At 46.8% G+C, this 20179-nt stretch overlaps 1 protein-coding gene across 2 annotated transcripts in view; it reads left to right on the forward strand.

Annotated features, from left to right (window-relative positions):
• The first annotated feature begins 583 nt into the window (after window positions 1-583).
• DRD2 (dopamine receptor D2) overlaps window positions 584-20179 on the forward strand; it is a 66461-nt gene continuing 46865 nt past the window's right edge. The window contains exon 1 of one of the 2 annotated variants that reach the window (XM_030918254.1): window positions 584-906. The gene's annotated coding sequence lies outside the window, so the exon portion shown is untranslated. The remainder of the gene's footprint in view (window positions 907-20179) is intronic. The other variant, XM_030918256.1, reaches the window with a different exon arrangement.

The raw sequence follows: 20179 nt of genomic DNA on the forward strand, positions 1-20179 counted from the left end.
CACCCTTCACCACTCTATCTCTTTCTCCCTCTCCCCACTCCCTGCCTCACACACCTGTTTGGAGTCAAAGGTGAGCTGGAACCCCTGAGGCCTCCTTTTGCATTTCCATCTCATGTCAACTCCAAACAGGCTTTTTCCTTTGGATGAGTCCGGCAATGGAACTGACTACATAGATTACAAGACCTGAAGTCAGAAAACGGATGCGGACCTCTTCCGACACCTCCTCTCCTTGCCTGACTTGCTGGATGGGTGGTGCCTCCCGCAACCCTAGGCTTCCAAGTCCTCAAAGGAGAAGACTGGCGAGCAGACGGTGAGGACCCAGCCTGCAATCACAGCGTGTTACTCTGGGTGTGGGTGGGAGCGCAGTGGGCGGTCGAGGGTTGCGTTCTTGCCTCAAAACAAGGGATGGCGGAATCCCCCAACCCCTCCTACCCGCCCAGGCCGGGGAGCGCCGAGGAGTCACAGCTCCTTCGGTGGGGGGCGGGGCGGGGGCGGGGCCTGTGTCAGGGGCGGGGCCCCGGGCACCTCCCTCCCGCGCTCTCCGTGCTCCCCGCGCTCGGGCGCCGCGGAGCTGTCCAGCTTCAGTGCCGAGCCGGCAGCCTCCCGCGCGCACCGCGCCGCCTCCGCGCCGTCCCCGCGCTCCCTCCTGCCCGCCCGCTCCGCGCCCGGCCCCGCCCCGCCCCGCCCCGCCGCGGCCCGTCCACTGCTCCCCGCGGGCCAGAGCCGGCCGAGCGGCTGCCCGCCGGGGCTCTGAACGGCGCGGCGGGGCCGGGAGCCAGGGACCCGCCGAGGAGAGTGGCGGCCCCGGACGGCTGCCGGAGGGGCGGCCGCGCGTGGATGCGGTGGGAGCTGGAAGCCTCGAGCAGCCGGCGCCTTCTCTGCCCCGGGGCGCCCTATGGCTTGAAGGTAAGCACCGGCCGGATGGAGCGGCGGGAGACTCAGGGTCACGGGGAGAGGAGGAGGGAGCTCCAAGGGCAGCGCGGCCGGGACCAGAAGTTTGTGCGTCCACTCCCGGCCGCCTGCTTGGGAGCGCCCGCCTGGGGTCCGGCTCTGCACCGGCTCCCCGTCGGGCGGGGACGGAGGGCGTCCGGAGTCCGCGGCGCCTATCCCCTCTCCCTCCTTCTCAGTAGCCTCCTCGCCACCTCGAAGGGAATCCTCTCCCCGGGCACGAGCGGGCGCAGCTGGGGCAGCCTCCCCGCGGGGCGCCCAGGGCAGCACGGCCGAGCCGCGGCATCGGAGGGCGGCCGCTCCCCACAATCTCGGAAGGGCACTTCCCCCAGCACCCAAGCGCGAGACCCGGGGCTGGCGGTCAGAGTTTCCGACTTCTTCCGGAGGAAGAAGGGCTGTTTTTGGCAACTATGTGTTGGTGCGACCTGACCCTTTTCAGTTTCTAAGGTAGAAGCTAAGGATGGGAGAGAGGCAGTTTCTGGCTGGATTCTCCCTCGCCCAGGTTGCCGCTGTCCTTGGTCCTGAACTTTCGCTCTCCTTCGTCTTCTCTCTGGTTGACACCTAATCGGGGAGGGAAGCTTGGGTGCCAGACCCGTTTCGACCCGGGAATGCAGGCGACGGTGGCGGCAGTAGCGGAGGGTGACCATCCGGCTCTCGGCCCGGCTCTCTGATGGACCGAGAGCCCCTCTAGGGTGGTATGCGGAGACAAGAGGCAGCTCTAAGCACCAGATAGAGCGCGTTCCTATACCTGTCTGAGGCAGGCAGCCCTTGAGCGCTTCCTCTTGAAGAGCAGAGGTAAGAGGGTGCGTGTGCGTCTACATAACAGGCTTCACCATGGACACAAGTCACAGCACTGCAGCTCCGTGGGGACAGGCACTTGCTCTCAGCCACAAGGAAGCTGTCTGAGCAAGTCACTGTTGCCCCACCTGGCACCCCACTACTTTTCGTTCTGGAGCTCCCGAGGTTGGGTGAGGGGGTGATGGAGTGAGGTGCGAGGCACTTTGTGGATCCCACTCCAGATCCTTCTGCAGATCCAAGCCTTTCTGGATTTTGACCAGGCTACAAACCTTTTAGGCTAATCTTTGCTCCTCCTTAGGGAGCTAGATGTTCAATGATTCTCCCCACTCCCACCCTGCTTCAAGTGCAAATATGCATGCTTATCTCTGATTCATCCTGCAGCATTAGGACCACTTGAAAAAGAAATCATACTTATCGTCTTTCCCCCATGCAGCTGTTTGATGAGGGTGGGCAGAGAGAGAGACTGTGGTCAGCGTGACCAGTTTCAAGAAAATCAGCAAGCTAGTTTCCTAGGTTCCAGTCCCTGCCTTGGACTTCCCTCCCTAGTGTTCAAAATTCCTGGATTATTGGTTTGCAGGGGTTTTTGATGCCATCTCTGAATGCAGACATCTGAGAGGGAAGTGGTTTGGGAGGGCCAGGGTAGTCCCAGCTCTTAAAGATCATTGAGTTGCTTCTACCTTCCCTGCACAACCTGAGGTGCCCAGAAAATGGAGAGGTTCTGATTTGTTGCAGAAGTCCGGATAGCATTTCTCTAAGGGTTTTTTTTTTCTTTTCAATGAATTCCCTGAGAAGCTGGTTAAAAATGCATATTTTTGCTTCTTCCTTGAAAAACTGCTGAATGAGAATCTCAAGCTGAGGCCCAGGAAATTTATATTTTAACAATGTTTCTGGGTGATTCAAAGGTACACTGAATTAGCAAATTACCTCCCCAAAAGTTGAGACTCCTTAGAGAGTCTGTATACGTTTATTTTATTTTGAAAATGGAAAGCAAGTTTATTTTACATAAACTTGGTAGCAGGTATTCTATCTGAAAAAATCACTTGAAGTTATAAAAATGCGTTTTTAAGAGTTAAAAGAATCATATTCCTTGGCAACCATTTGCTGATATCTAAAATATTCCTAAATTTCATACATTTGAAATTTATAAAATTAAGCTATTTAGTCTCACCCTTTGTCTCCTGCTGTTATACCTGTTAAATTCTTCAAGTGTGAGACTCTTGGTAGAAGGACCATCCCCCGATTAAATGTCTTTACTGAAAGTAAGGATGCAATCCAATCTCCTCTCCCCCAGGATCTTCATGGGCTTTTCTTCTTTCTAAAATGTTTGGCCCTTTTAAGGAATCACCAATATGGCTTCAGGTTGACTTACGTAAATACTAACTGTCCCTCTATGGCGGTCAACTCAGTGTTTCCCTCCTGCCCTCCCCTCTGGGTGAGTTATTGTCTTTCATTATGCATGTGCTGTGATCTGTTAACCTAAGTGCTCCTGAAATGCCAAGGAGTGATTAGTTCAGCCTAGTAGCACGTCATGCTCCCCAAGGCTTGTAGCCACTCATGCCCTGCTGGAAGTGACATATTGACTGTATTGATTTGGTTCTTGTGCTCCATAAGCAAGGAGGCTTGTAGGGGTAAAAAGGCTAGTAATGATGCTTGTGGGCTAGTCAGTCTTGTACCTTCACCTACAAGGGTGGATTATTTCTGTCTAGAAAATGCAATTATCTTGAGAATGATATAGGAGAATCTGAAATTGAGAGAACCCCTTCTGTTCTTTCTTTTATACTATGAGAAACAAATGGGAACTTAAGGTCATTAGAAATATGGCCTCATATACTCCTGAGATTGTCTTGCTGAAGCCAGACTGGTCCGGGGTCACCATTCTCTGAATAAACAAGTATAAGGGGAAAGATGTGGGGACTCTGCCTGGAGAGAGTGGTTTCCATCTCCCCTGCAAGTAAAAGTTACATTTTAGTGTTAAGGAAAAAGGGTGACTGTGAAGATAGCACTGTGTATATGTGTGTGTGTGTTTGTGTGTGTTTGCATACATGTGCATGCACACATGAGCACATCGCCCAGGAGAGACAGATATGATGAGACTTCCTTGAGCCAATCCTGTGTTGGCACCCATCACTTCTCCCTCCTTTGTGGCTTAATACCTATGAATCTCCAGCAGTGAAGGTGCTTCAATACCTAGGAAGGGAGGAGAATCAAGTTGAGGTTTTATAATGCCAGAACCCTAAGCCATATTTGCAATATCTCCCGGAATCAGGTTGTATATCAGCAGGTTACAGTAACCTAAGAGTTGAGGTCTTGAAAATAGCTTAGAACAGCAGCCCAGACATTTGCATTTTCCTGGGATATAGTTTAGAAGACTTTAGATTCTTAGATTATTTTCTTGGGCTCCTCAGAGGTCATGCTGGATGCCCCTGACTCCAAACAGGGAAGCTGTTTCCTTAGTCCAGAAATACAGTGGTCTTTCTTCTTTTATTAACGTTCTCCTAAATAGAAGTGTGTAAATTTTCCACTTTCTGGACAGCAAGATTGGAGTTAGCAACCGAAGCTTCTCCATCCTACCAGGTATTCTACTTAGCAGAGGAGCATCCTGCATATAGGAAACACTTGGAAACCATGGGCAGCAGAAAGGACACAGGTTGATTCAGCTTCTCAGCAGGCACCTCCTTTGTAGGTAGCCTCTTACTTAGCTAAACCCCAGCACCATTTTCCCTCCTCTCACCTCCAGTAAGGTATTTTGTGGCCCTGGGAGGACCGTGGAATTAGGTATAAGCCCTTCTGCTGTCCAGAATATACCATGGAACCACTAAGGATATGCAAATTGCTTATTTACCAATTTGAGCAGTAGACTAATGTTAACTCTGGCCTTTTAAATTACTCTAATGGTGTTGGAATCTAATATTAATATACTTTTGCCTCTCACCTGTTCCCATCACCAGTGTAATTGAAGATTTATTTCCTCTGTACTAAAATGGATGCAAAACTTTCTTATTTTTTAACAATAAAATCATATTATCTAAATGCATAGGCTTGGAAAATAGCTCGATTATAGTGTCAGTACATGGGGATGGAGGAGTAATAAAATTATAAGACTCAGCCACTTGGTTTGCTTTGATTTGGGTTCAGAGAAAGGAGAGAAATTTGCCCTCAGAATTGCAGATTTTTTCTTTTCTTTTTCCTTTCACCTTAATCTGGTAAATGGGTTAAGTCAACACCCTTGGCAGCTGGGATGCCCTTGGAAGGCACAGCCTCTTCTCTCCCTAGGATACATGAGAGTGTTTCATTGCGGAGGGATCAATGACCCTGGTGGCTCCAGTGTATAGGGAGGAGCCAGAGATGACATCCTTGGGTCTGAGGCCTCCCTCTTCCCCTGGATAGAAGAAACTGTGCTGCTGCAGTGCTTCGAACTCAGAGGCCTGGAAGCTGCTAGGAGCATTTGGGAGAGTATGGGGCAGTGTACAGAGGTGAGAGCGGAGGAGAAGTAGACCCTTAGGAGGCCCTGAAAGAGGCTGATGTTAAATATGTATTGAATCTAGGCATCAGCTTAGTGTAGTTTGGGCAATTTTGTCATAATCTGATGTCACCTGTAAGGATTTTTACTTTTTCCAGGAGGAGACGAGGAAATTCTTTGCTGTCTGAAGGGACAGGGAGGGGAAGGAGGGAGAACCTCTGGTTTTCCCTGCAGCCCTCTAGGTAATGTCAGCTTGCTTCCAGACAGGGCGGTAAGGGAAGTCAGGCAGACCTGGCTCCCAGGAGCCCCATCAACAGGCTCCTAGGCAGTCCTGCCTTCCAGAAGCTGTGGCTCAGCACAGAACTGCAGCTGTGGCCCCAACGATAATCCCCTGCAGATGTCTGGGAGCCAAAGGGAGTCCTGGGGCCTGTTCATTTGTTATTAGTCTCCTTCAGAACGTCCCTGCCCTTCTCGTTTCCACCCCCTCCTTGTTGTTATTGTTTGGGTTCTAAGTGGCCCAGCAGGAGAAAGACATTAGAAATGAAATTATTTTTGTTACATGCTACATCATTGCCTCCTCTCCTACCTGCTACCCCAGGCAGCGCCATCACTAGCAACTCCCAGGATCTCTTGATCTGGAAAAGTGGCTTAGTACCAGGCTTCCCTAGAATGAGAAGTGGTCCTGTTCACCAGTCCCTCCTTTGCTGGCCTCGTCATCATAACAGCCAGCATTTATTGTGCACTTACTGTTTGCAAGGCACTGTGTTCAGCACTTGATGTAGGTTCCTCTTTTAAACTCCCAAGCCTGCAACAACTCTGTGAAATAGGAACCCTTGTTTTTTACATTTTTTGTTTGTTTATTTATTTATTTATTTTCATTTTTTAGAGAGAGATCTTGCTCTGTCACCCAGGCTGGAGTGCAGTGGTGCAATCATAGCTCACGGCAGCCTTGAACTCCTGGGCTCAAGTGATCCTCCTGCTTCAGCCTCCTGAGCAGCTGGGAGTACAGTTGCATGCCACCATGCCCAGCTAATTTTTTAAAGACTTTTTTGCAGATACAGGGTCTTGCTTTGTTGTCCAGTCTGGTCTTGAACTCCTGGCTTCAGACGATCCTCCTGCCTCAGAGTGACCCTTATTATCCCATTTTGCAGAGGAAGGAGCATGGGCTTAGAAAGGTAAGTGGCTTGCACAAGGTCACACGTTTCATTTGTGAGACAGAGATTCAAAACCAGACCGTTTAAGGCTAAAGCAACAGCCCTCTCTGATATGTAAGTGGCATAAAGAACAAGAAAAGGAGGAGAACAGGGATAAGTAGATAATTCTTTAGTGAACTGAAAGGGCAGTAATCTTTGTGTATGATACCAGGGAAGTGAAGAGGGAGACAGCAGATGGAGAAGGATGAATGAAATAACTCCTTGGGATTCTTAAATTTGAGAACCAGTGAGGAAGTGTTCTGTACCTGGATCTGGGCCCCTTTGGATGAAATGCACTGGGCATAAACCTCAGCAAGCAGTGGGAGAAGCAGGGAGGGTGGCAGGAGCAGGAAGGAGGCAGGGTCAACCAAACCTTCCAACCTGGGGGAGGAGCCGGGAGGAGGTGTGGACGGATGATTTGTGAAACTCTTCTGGAATTGTGATGACATTACCTTCTGTCCCACATCTCTTTGAGGTGAATTGAACTGTCCAAAGGATGAAAGCCAGACTTCTGCCAACAATTAGGTCTTTGGGGTTGCCTTCTTATTACCATAGAAGGAAAACTTGTTTTATCTCCAAGACTAAGCTTCTGCATTTTACAGAAAGGTGAAGGCAGGATGGCCTGGGATCTTGCACAGACACAGGAGTGACTCATGAGAGCTGCCTTTAAAAAATGAGCTGATCAGCCAGACGCAGTGGCTCACGCTATAATCCCAGCCCTTTGGGAGGCTGAGGTGGGCAGATTGCCTGAGCTCAGGAGTTCATGACCAGCCTGGGCAACACAGTGAAACCCCGTCTCTACTAAAACACACAAAAAAATTAGGGGGTGGCAGCATGCACCTGTAGTCTCAGCTACTCAGGAGGCTGAGGCAGGAGAATTGCTTGAACCTGGGAGGCAGAGGTTGCAGTGAGCCGGTATTGTGCCACTGCACTGCAACCTAGGCGACAGAGCGAGACTCCATCTCAAAAAACAAACAAATAACAAACAAAAAACAAACGAACAAAAATCTGATCAGTCCTTTTCTGGTAGACAGAGGCAGGTGAGGCCTGGATGTCCCTGGGCAGGGCACTTAACCTGCGCATCAGTTATTTCAGGCACAAATAAGGGACTGTAATAATCGTATTCACCTCATAATAAGTGAGAAGATTCCTCTGTTGTTGAGCCTCACCGTGAGTTTTATGAATGACATATATCAATATTTAGTCACGTATTTAAACCCTTTAAAAACAACACCATATGGTAGCTAAACCTGTGGGCTCTGGAATTAGACTTCCAGGATTTGAATTCTGACTCTAACACTTACTAGCTATGTGACCATGAGCAAGTTAATTAACCTCTATCACCTGGGGGTTCTCACCTGTAAGTGGATGTTAATACCAACGTAATTGGGTCACAGTAATTAATTAAGGTAATAGAGACAAGATATTTGAAATAGTCCCTGGAAAAAGTGAGCACTCTTTAAATGTTAGCTATAATGATTGTTATTTTTATTATTAAGATGCTTAAGTAAGAAACAACCCTTTGAGCTGTTGTCCTTTTGCAGTAATTCAGCACCTGATTTTACATTTCTGAAATCATGTTTCCAAAACGTTCACAAAATTCAAGGATATACTTCTTTCTCACACTCTACACTTATCTGCATCAAAATTCTTTGGCTTTCACCTGTCAGCAGCTCTTGCTCATTTTGAGCGAGATAGGGGTTTGAATTGCTTGTCATCCCTTTGATTTAGGTGCAGCTGAATTCATTTCCATCTTACCCCACATGAGCTAGGAAGAGGCATCAGTTATCCTGGTGATGGCTTTTCATGGCCTGATTTTTCTTCCTGGTTTCCTGGGCTCTTTGTCTGCTACCTCATGGTTGGAGCCTTCCTGATTGGCAATGTCACATGGTATGTTGCACTCTGGCACAGGCCACTTTTTATTAAAAACAAAAAATAAGGAGAATGTACTGGTGTATAAGGACAAGGTGACTTTTTTTCTTTTCCCAGATTGAGAGGGCCGAAGAACTTCACATGAGCAGACCCCCAAAGCTGGCAGAAACATGTGTTCTGTAGCTTCTGGAGTCGTTAATGGCAGGAGCAAATGCTATCATGTTTTTAAGTGAAGTATGGTCCTGCCTGAGAAAGGAGGATGGAACACAACAGCTTCTGGACCTGAGATTCTCCAATCCTTAAAGAAATCCCTCTTGTTGCCCTTTTTCTTGGTCTATGAATCCCTTCTTGGGGAGGACTCTTTTGTAATTGATGTGCATCTATTTCTGGCGAGCTACAAATGTTCACCATTTAGCTATGGTAGAAGATTTCAGAAGGCACTGTAGGTATTCTGTTCCTGGGTCATCTTCCTTGGTTCACCCTTTTATGGACTCAGCCCTTTCAACTCTTTCACTCATTTATGGCAGGGTCAATAAGAGAAGTGTGTTGACAAGCAGAAGCTAGTTTTCAGGGTCCCAGGCAGAGGATGTCAGCCCCACCCCCACACCACGGTGGATCCATGTTTCCATACACGATTTTTCTTTAGTAATATGTATAGTTGAAGGTCTGGGATCACTCTAGAGTCATATGGTGACCAGTGACACAAAATCTCCCTTGTGGCCTGTCTTCTGTGAGGAGCCAACTTAATGCTTAATGCTAATCTCTCAATTGTGCATTTCTTGTCTTCTCCACCAGACTGTGAGCTCCTTGAAACAGAGAATTTGTCTCATGCTTCTCTAAAATCTATTATAACCTAAAATGGTGCTAGGCACTTGGTAGTTACTTAAATTGTTAAGTGAGAGTGGGTGAGTGGATAAGTGATGGGTAGGTGAGAGACAGCTTACTTCCCCATAGCGACACTCTCCCTCTACTTTGCTTGCAGCTCAACAAGAGTGGCAGTGTCTGAGGCATCCCCACTAGAGGTATCTCCTAGGTCAGCAAGATACTTCATGACTTCTCTCTTTCATCCTTAACCTGCACTATCTGGCTGCTCTCAGCCATGATGACATTATAGGTTGGATGGAAATTTTTCACAGTTGTCACAGGGCGTGGAAGTTGGGGAATATTGGATGGTTGGAGCCTACTTCAGTCAGACACACATATGAAGAAAAAGGTACTGGGGCAGGGGCTGTTGAGGAAACATACACAGGTGTGTTTGTTCAGGTCAGCCTGGGGACCTGAAGACAGAAAAGAGCTGTTATTGAGGGATGCCTTTAGTGCTTTGGTGATTTCTATGTTTAGAGTTTGGGGAATTGGACTAGTCCTTACTTTAAAAGGTACAGAGAAGCATGATTCTACCCAAGACCCTCCAAAAGCAGTAACAGTTTGAACCTATCTTTCCACAAAGCACTTTTAAGAAGTGGGCTATGCATCCCCTTTCCCTCTAGTTATTTAGTTTAACAAAGTGGTTCAGAGCACTCAGAAACCAGGCTAATGCACGATCAGATGTTTGTTCTATCAGTCATGAGCTATGTGACTTCTACCAAGTTACTATAACCCCTTTGAGATGCAGTTGTTTATCTCTTCATAAAATAGGATGACCATGTACTTACCCGATTGGGTTTTGTGCAAAGTAAATGAGTCATGCACAAAAAGTGCTTGCCTCGGTACCTGATGCATGGTAAGCTCTCAGTGAACATTCACTGTCATTATCCTTACCATAATTATCAGTGAGGATAGAAATGTCCACAGACCCTTCCCAAACTGTGCTCCAAATTTTATATTCTCTCTTCTGGAGGGAAGAAAGACACCATTGCAGATGAGAACATTAGACCAGGTATGAATTGGCATAGAGTGTTATACTTGGAAGAACCTAATGTTACACAGCAGGGAAGTAGGAGAGCTAGAACTAGAACTCACTTCTGCCCAGGCTTTTTCCTCCACACCTGGCTCGGGTTAGACCATGGAGTTTTGAAGAAACTCAGTGACTAAAGAATGGAATTTGAAGTGAAGATGGTACAAGGTAAGGCCAAAGGCATAGGCAGGGGCCAGACTATGAACCCTGAAGTGTTATGAAGGAGACTGGATTCCATCCTGAGGGAAACAAGAGGCCATCTTGAAGGATTGGGTTTTAAGCACAGGAACAACTCCAGTGATTCAATTTGCAGTAAAACAAACAAACAAACAACAACAAAAACTGGCCAGGCATGATGACTCATGCCTGTAATCCCAGCACCTTGGGAGGCCAAGATAGGCAGATCACTTGAGGCCAGGAGTTTGAGACTAGCCTGGCTAACATGGCAAAAGCTCATCTCTACTACAAAACTTAGCCAGATGTGGTGGCTCACACCTGTAATCCCAGCTACTGGGGTGGCTGAGGCATGGGAATTACTTGAACCCAGGAAGCAGATGGTGCAGTGAGCTGAGATCCACGCCACTGCACTCCAGCGTGGGCAACACAGTGAGACTCTGTCTCAAAAAAAAAAAAAAAAAAAAAAAGATCACAGAGGCTGCCATGTGGGGGAACTGATTACAAAAGATTCAAGACTGGAAACAGAGTACCTAGGAGAGTTTGCAGTTGTTCGGGCCAGCAATGCTGGCAGTCTGGACTAGGGAGGAGCAGTGGAGGTAGGAAGACTTGAAAGACCTGAAAATTGTATCTTAAATTCGCCAGAACTCAGTAATTGATGGGCTATGGAGGATGAGGGGAAGAGAGAAGCCAAGGATGATTTAAGAACAATGAAGCAAGGGAATTAAAGATATTGGTAAAAGTGTATACATGTTGGGCCAGAAACCTAAGCCAGATTGAAAGGGAAGGAAAGATAGGCTGATAGAATCGGTGGACTGATGGTGTTGATGAAATCAGAGAACTGGTATACTTAGAATCATTGAGAACTTGAGCTAGGTTGTAGAGGCAATTGTGGTCACACAGTGGAGCAACTAAATTTCTAACCTCAGAGAGGAACACCCCTGGTGATGTCAGTGCTCAGGATGCAATCGTAGGAGCAGGTGACTAATGTGGAGGGTATGCTTGGGGAGTAGGAGGCCAGGCATCAAGAGCCAAGCTGTTGGAAGCTGATTTCACTTCCTGAGTTCATGGCACAACTTGGGTTGGAGTGGAAGACAGCGACCTGGGTGCCAAAGGCAGTGAGGGAGGGGAAGTGACCAGGAATGTATAGATGACAGTGACAAAGAGAGATAGAGTGAGCATAAATGGCTGGTGGGCACCTGAAAGGAACAGTCTTTATGAGAGGGTAGGGGAGGTGGTAATGAGACACAGGGATGTGGGGCTGAGCACTGTCCTGGAAGGGCTGCAGCAGAAGTGGTGCCCTCAGTTGAGGCTGGGAGGGGAGGGGCTGCTGCCACTACGCAGTACACACCTCCAGTGTAAGTCTTCTCATCCTGCTGCTGTCTTCTGCTCCCTCCGCGGTTCATAGAACCCATTCCTCTCCATATCTACAGAGAATGGAAGAAAAAGAAGAAAGGTGAAGAGAAGGTGGCAAGTGGGTATAAAGATGTCGACGAGAGAGATGAAATGGGTGGAATTTACAGGGAATAAGAAAGAAAATGAATCTGTGGACAACTGTTGTTCCTCTGCACCCAGTGTGCCACCTGGAACCTTCTATCATGTTGTGTTTTCTCTGCCGGAATGCTCCAGCCCTTAACCTATAAGGTTAACTCCTACTCAGCTTTTAAAACGGAGCCCAGGTATCACTTCTTCCAGGGAGGCTTCCCCGATTTTCCTTCCTACACTCTTTCACCTGCCTGGCCAGGGGCCTCTCGTCTGTATTTCTCTAACATACAGTATTGAGTTGTGTTGTCATTGCTTATTTACAGGCCTGTTTCCTTCCCTAGATGGTAAATTCCTCAAAGGCTGGAATGGAGTCCTTACCTCTCTATCTCCAGGTGCCTGCCCACTGCACTGCACAAAGTGCGACTGTCATCAAGCCCCATCCCCGCAAACGCGTGCTCACCGTAATAAGACAGCAGCACGCACTGTCTTCTGCCCATCCCTGAAGTCCTCCACATTATTAAGGCAGGCTGGAATGCTCCTCCAGCAAGTGATTTAGATGAGACATCCAGAGTGTCAAGGCTGTAAAGAAAGAGACCTACACTAGCTCTACACATGAATGAGAAAATTGTACTTGGAGAGGGAAGTAATGTGTTCAGGGTCTCATGGCTGCTTAGAAGCAGACCAGTCTCAGATCTGGGACCCGTCACCGACATGGCCCACTTCCTGCCACGCCAAACTCCATGCCCAATGGCCACAGGTGGTGTGCACCACACTGTGGCTGCAGGTAGCTGCATTAAAAGTTTCTCCAATTTAACCAGCTCCAAAAATCATCCTCTTGTCCTTTCTTCTCATTTCTGGGTTCAAAATTGCTGATTTGGCTGAGCCTTATTATTCAGCTATACTCCACTGCCTGGGAAATAGAGATAAGTGAAACGTAAAAGTAGGACCAGGCTTGTACTTATGTATTTTGAGGGGTTCGCTTTACGTGATGGGGCTACGGCACCACCAACATCCCCGTTTTCTCACAGGGAAGCAGATTGTAGGCAAGTCGCTGCTCAGTATATCACATGATGTGCAAATGCTCCTTGAATGCTGTGCTATTGTCTTTAATAATAATAACCACCTAAGGTATATAGATTACTCCTACATCATCAGTAAGATCTTAGGAACTGGGCAGCAAGGAGGGGGCAGGAGAAAGGGGAGTTTCTGGGTGCTCCATCTAGCATATGCATGGGAGGTGGTAGGATGCCAGTAAATACTTGTTGCATGGATGAAGGAGTGAATGAATGAATATTTTCCTCTTGCAGAGCAAGCTGAGATTTGCTCAGAAGCATGTAGAGCAGATCACGTTGTGTTGCCCACCTGTTTGGGCTCCCTGAGACCCAGGGCATCCAGAAGGTCTCTAGAGGGAGAGGGAAGGTGAGAGAACCTCTGCAGAGCTCACAGCCACATGCCTTAAACACTGCTTGTGCATGGAGCATGATACCTGCTCCTGCATGACCATGCTCCCTCTGAAGCCTCCAGGGAAGAATCCTGTCTTGTCTCTTCCAGCTCCCCATGGCTCTTGGTGCTCCTTGGCATGTGGCAGCATCACCCCAGTCTCTGCCTCTGTCTTCACATGACTGTCTCTCCCCCATGGCTCTCTGTCTCCTCTCTACTTCTTATAAGGGTACACCAGACATTAATTTAGGGTCCACTCTAATCCAGTATAAACCTATCTTATCCTTAACTAATAATGTCTACAAATACCACTTCCAAATGAGGTCACCTTCTGAGATTCTGGGTGGACATGAATTGGTGGGTGTGGGAGGCTTGGGGGTCGGAGGGGAACACTCTTTACTCCTGTAAGGGAGCATCCTGCTTTGGTGGCTCCTGTTCCTTATAGACATCTTTTGTTTCCTCCAGAGTAGGACTGTTTTCCTTCCTAGTCACCTGTTTGGGAATAGCTGCCCACTTGTCTAATTGAAGCCTCATCTCCTGAGTTAGAAGGCAAATGAGGACAAGAAAGAAAGCAATTAGTACAACTGGGAGTTCAGGATTAAAAAGGATTCACTCACCTGCTGGCACAATGGTTGGTAAGGGGGTAAACTAAAGGGAGTTTGGAGGAAGAGAGGGGAAGAAAGGGGGTCCCTTGAATGTTCCAGCTGGGCTCAGGCCCAGTGAGGGTGGTGACTGGGCATGCATATTAAATATCTTTTATAGTCATAAGAAACCCAGGAATTGCTCCCCATGAGGGCAGCTGGGTGTGCATATTAAGTGCTTTATATAGTCATAAGGAACTCAGGGATTTGAAGTTGTTTACTCAGTGTTCATTCTACAAGCATTTATTAAATGCCTCCTGTACACCAGGATCTCAGACTAATGCTCTAATTTCACAGATGAGCACACTGAACTCCGGTAGGCCAAGTGAATTACCCAGGATCACCTGGGGACAGAGTCAGGACTAAAATCCAAGACTTTAACTCTCACCATGCCTCACACAAAGCAACGTTCTTCTGTCATATACTCCAGTCTGCCTTGGGGGATCCCTGATCTCCACCAGGCAATAGTAATAATAGTAACAACGCCTGCATCTGGACGGGGCTTGACTGTGCCCAGGGTGTGTTTCCAGAAGTCATTTTACCACTGCTTTCTGATGTGTGGGGTGGAGGCAGGGGTAAAGAGGGCTTCCTGACTCCTACCACTGAGTTCAGCTTTGCTGGGGGTGGTAGAGGGGAGGCCTGGGACCTGTACACTCCATAGAAAAGAAGATCAAGGATCTCTTGGACAAAACTAGTGGGACTCACTCTCTGAAACAAACCCTAGACCCACCGGGAGCCCCATCAAGTTTGCCCAGCTGGCCAGTCTGTAAGGACATAGGGGATGCTGATGGTACTAGCAAGGTGTTCTGGGCCCCTGTAAATGAGGATCCTGTGGTCTTGCAGATTCATCTTCCAACAGGCCTGTCTTAGCACCCAGGTGGCAACATTTGGTGCTGTCTGTAGTATCTCCCAGCAGGGCTGAGCCTTCAGAGCCTGCCCTCCTGGGCTTTCCAATCTGGGTGTCTCTGATGACCCAGTCCATAGCTTAGTAGTTACTTGTTGAATGACTTGAGTAAGTCTGGAGAAACAAGTTAACTCCTTCACTGTGATAGGCGAGGGAAGGTATCAGAGAAGGAGGTACAGGGGATTTCCAAGGAGCTGTTCTCAGGCCAGCTTTGGGATTTGAGGTCTTGGAGGCTCCACCTGGGACTTGGCATGGGGCCTGTACTACCTCCCCGAGCGCACAGGATGCTGGAGTCTCCCAACTTCTCTGGCTTTCATCTTGTCTTCATCCCTGGGCAGCTCTCTGCCCTCTGCAGCATCTCCCTACACCTTGTATCCATGGTAATGTCATAGCCACAGGAGTCCATAATCCTGGTAGGAGTAGAGGAGCAAAGGGCAGGGACAGGGGCACATGTGGCCAGCAGTGTCCATGTGCCTCTGAGCAGCCAAGTTCCCACAGGCCAGGGAGGGTGCCTGCCCCAAAGCCTGGCAGCAAGGAGGGGCCAGGGCAGAGGGCCCCCAAGCAAGGCCTCTGAAATTCTTCTGTCTAGAGAAGGAGCCAGGGAGCTCTTGAGCAACAGGTGGAGCCTCTGACCCCAGGAAGCTTTTGGAGCTGGCAGCTCGGGTGTCTCCCTAGGTCAAGACCACAGCCAGTCCAGCTTGGGGCAGAACCCAGATTCTCTGTGGCTCAGGAAAGTCTGCCCGCCTGAGTGTCACCATGTCCTCTCTCCCTGTCCTGCCCAGTCCCTGTTCCATCAGCCTGCGGCAGCTCGCAAGTGCTGCTGGGGCTGGGGGTGGCTGGGGAGGTCAGGGCACCAATGCCAGCCAGGAGAGGGCAGGGTCCACTGGCAGCCTTCGCCCTGGAGCAGCCCCAACCAGGGGAACTGGAATAATGGTCGAAATGAGCAGCTTGTCTGAAGACAGTCAATTTGATAGTGCCTCTAATCATAGCCGCTGAGTTTCTGTCTGCCAGACACAGAGATCCAGGAAAATGTAGTAGAACAGACACAGAAAGCAAAGAAATGAAAAGTAGAGCTGGAATCCCATAGATTTCTTCCCAGACCCACAGCACTATTCCTTGGGGCCCACTGCCCAGTTTCTGTGAAGATTTGGCAATCTGCTAATTTGCTGATTAGCAGTACATACATAATAGTTGTACATATTTTGGAGGTACATGTGACTGTTTGATACTTGTATACAATGTGTAATGATCAAATGAGGGATACTGGGATATCTGTCACCTGAAATATTTATGTTTCCTTTATGTTGAGAATATTCCAAATATTCTCTTCTATCTATTTTTAATGATACACTATGTTATTGCTAACTAGTCACTGTACTGTACTATTAATGCTAGGTCTTATTCTGTCTATCTAACTGAATTTTTGTATCTATTAACCAACCTCTCTCCATCTCCCCCTCACCTTCCCAGCCTCTGGTAACTACTACTATTCTCTGCCTCCAGGAGGTCCACCATTTTTAGTTCTCACTGCTCGGCTTTCTTTCTAAGAAAAATGGACTCAGATGGGTCTTTATGGAGGTCTCTAGAATTAGGAGTCTTAGGTTCTAGTCTCAGTTCTGTCACCTAATTTGTGGCCTAGGTATAGTTAACTTTTGTCTTCTGATTTTTTTATTCTAAAATGATGAAATTGGATTGGATGAAGTCCCTTACAGACTATAACCAACAACATCCGCACTTTTCCTCCTTTGTCCATCCAGAGCTGCATTTGAGGGTGACAAGCCTTGTTTTAAAACACATACTCTATTAAGGTGTTCATTTTCAAGCAGATGCTTTCTTGCCCACAGTAGCATTCAATGTATCCAAGTGAATAATATCTACCACTTTTAAATACTGACTATATTATCTGCCTTATATGCATCAGCTTTAATCTTTGTGACAGCCCTAAAAGGTAGAAATTATTACTCCCATTTTACAGATGAGGAAACTGAGACTTAGAGATAGAAAGTAAATTGTGAATCAAGGCCACACAGGTGGTGAGAACTGAAGCTGGTGTTTGAGCCTAGATCTCTCTGATACAATATTTCCACGCTGCCCCGATCATATTTTCTACATTTGCTAGGTTTATCTTCTTTATTTTCATTATGATATATATCACAATGTATGTAATGGCTTGCCTCTTATTTCTCCCAGCCCCATTGCTGCCCCCAGCATGTGAGGTCAGTAATGACCTCACATAAGATCTTGCCCTTGGTGTTTAGTGCATAGTAGACCCTGAACATTTATAAAGAGGATGTACAAATAAAGGAATGAATATATTGCAAAATTTTAGAACTTGGGTAAGTTGGAGACTGCTTTTAAATATAGAAGTATAGTCCACAGTGCCAAAATAGTGGGCATTCAATAAATCCTAATTCATATGCAAATGTGTACACACACACACACGCACGCACACACAATAATCAAAGCTTGTTGGTGATGATATACACACAGCATAAGTTGTCGTGGACCAGTATTTTTTTTCCCCCAGATCAAAACTGATACATAGCCTTTCAAATAAATTAGTGCTTTAATCTTAGCTGATGCGTTTGAAGGAAGGAGTACATCCACATGCCAGTGCCAGGGTGATCCTGTGACCTCTCCAACAGAAACCATAAAGGACTGTGTTTTCAGAAGGAGTAAACACAACCTTTTCTCTCATTTTTTTTCTGGTGTTATTTGTAGGCCCACACCGGGCATTCCGTATCACCCATGGGGGTCAGAGACTACATATGCAGTAAAAAAGAAAATCAAAGCACGAAATGAGGAAATTACTGATAACAGCATTTATCAAAAGATGAGACCAGAAAATCATTTAAAAATAATAATTAAAAAAACCCATACACTGTGTGTTACAGGGATGTGTGTGTTTATATATAAAAACTGCTAAATACTCAGGTTAGGTACCATTTAACCAGCAGAGCTGTTGCCTCAGGCAGTTGTTTTTCTAATTGCAGGTCTCGGCTGTGTCACCAGCTAGCTGGGAGCCCGAGGGGAGCTAAGAAAGTCTTGTTCTGTCCTTTGAATTCTTTTTCAACAGCCTGGCTTCCCTACCACCCAGGAGGGCACAGATCTTCCATGCTCCTCCCCAGCCCAGGCTGCTGCTGGCCTGCTCTGTCCCACCCACTGGGGAACAGCCCTTGGAACCAGAGGCTGCTATTAGGTTCAGCTTCCAGGGCTGGGACATAATTGGCCCTGGCTCTAATGAGCAGGGCTAAGGTGGCAGAGCCTATCACTGATTGGAACTGCTACCTGCAGAGGGACCAGGACAAGCATAAAGCCAGCAGCTTGGAGAGCTGCCACTCGGACAGCCCATAATTTCCAAATTAGATACTTCTGAGGTCTGGATTTTGCTGTGCAGACAGAGCTCAGGGGCAGCTCTCGCAAAAGCTGGAGAAATCAGACAAATTTTCATTCATAGTCAACAGGGTCCCAGGCTTCTCTTTCTTCCTTTTTCATTTACATGCAAATAGTAGGGGGTGGGGGGTGGACAATGGAGAGGGGATTCTGGAGCTCAGTTCCTGGGGGAAGGGGTGATTGCACTCTTTCAACTCGTTGGAAGCAGAAGTACTACAAACTTTGTAGATTCATCCTCGAGGGCCCTGCCCAGAAATAGCACTGTACAGTCCACAAAGAAGCACTGAGTAAGAGAACAGGGTAGCTTTTTATTGCTGAGATCTCCCCTGCTTGTTATTTACTTATAGCTTTCTGTAATTGAATGAGTGGATATTTATTGAGTAAAGTGACACTCTGTACTAGGCATATATTCTTTACCCAGACCCACTGGAGGGAGAGAGACCATCTGATGTGGCCACTGCACCTCACAGAGGTTAAGTGACTCATCTAGGGAAGTGGCATGGTCAGGATTCAAATGCAGGTCTGTCTTCCCGGCAGCTACCTACGTACTCTCATCTGTCTCTCCCATTGCCTCTGGAGCTGCTTGGGTCTCCTGATGACAGTCTCCCAGCCTGGTGGCTCCTATGGTGGTGGCTGCCACTCAAATGCTGCACATGGAGGCCCATGGCGAGCCCAGGGATCCATTCATTCCTTTTTGCTGCAGGTCAGGTGTGTGCATGTGAATTCCATTGGGGAGCACAATTTATTTTCTTTTATTGTGGTTAAAAAAAACACATAACGTGAAATTTACCATCTTAATAATTTGACATGTACAGTTTTATCATGTTAAGAATATTTACGTTATTGTAAAATAGATCTCCAGAACTTTTTCGTCTTGCAACACTGAAGCTCTATACCCATTCAACACGGATTCTCCATTTTACTGTCTCCGCAGCCTCTGGCCACCACCATTTTACCTTCTGTCTCTATGAATTTGACTCCTTTAGCTACCTCATATACGTGGAATCATGCAGTATTTGTCTTTTTCTGCCTGGCCTATTTCCCTTAGCATGCTATCTTCAGGGTTCATCCATGTGACAGGATTTTCTTCTTTTTTTTTTTAAAAAAAATTGTATTTTTATTGAAAAACAATAATTGAATGTATTTATGGGGTACAATGTAATGCTTCAATACATGTATGTATTGTGGAATGAGCAAATAAGGCTAATTAATGTACCTATCACCTCACATACTTATCATTTTTTTTGTGATGAGAACATTCAAAATTCATTCTTTTAGCAATTTTGAAATAGACAACTTGTCATTACTAACTGTAGTCACATGCTATGCAATGTATCACCAGAACTTATTCCTGTTGTCTAATTAAAACTTAGTCAACTCCTACTCTGCCAATAGGCTCTGGTAATCATCATTTTACCTTCTACTCCTATGAGTTTGAATTTTTAGATTCCACATATAAGCGAGATCATACAATGTTTGTCTTTCTGTGCTTGGCTTATTTCATTTAGTGTAATGTCCCCTAGATTCACCCAAGTTATCATAAATGACAGAATATCATTCTTTGTAAAGGCTGGATTGTATTCCATTGTGGATATATATACCACATTGTTTGTTTCAATGTTCATCTGTTGATGGGCACTTACATTGTGTCCAAATCTTGGCTATTGTGAATAATGCCACCATAAACATGGGCATACAGATATCTCTTCAACATGCTGATCTCAGTTCCTTTGGAGACATACCCCAGATGTGAGATTGCTGGATTATATGGTAATCCTATTTTTAGTTTTTTGAGGAACCTGCATATTATTCTTCAAAATGTTAATTTGTATTCCCACCAGCGATTTATAAGTGTTCCCTTTTTCTCTACATCCTTGGCACCATTTGTGGTCTATCATATTTCTGATAATAGCCAATCTATCCAGCGTGAGGTGACGTCTCATTGTGGCTTTAATTTGCATTTCCCTGATGAATAAT

The sequence above is a fragment of the Rhinopithecus roxellana genome, chromosome 15, assembly GCF_007565055.1.
Source record: "Rhinopithecus roxellana isolate Shanxi Qingling chromosome 15, ASM756505v1, whole genome shotgun sequence".
Lineage (NCBI taxonomy): Eukaryota > Metazoa > Chordata > Mammalia > Primates > Cercopithecidae > Rhinopithecus > Rhinopithecus roxellana.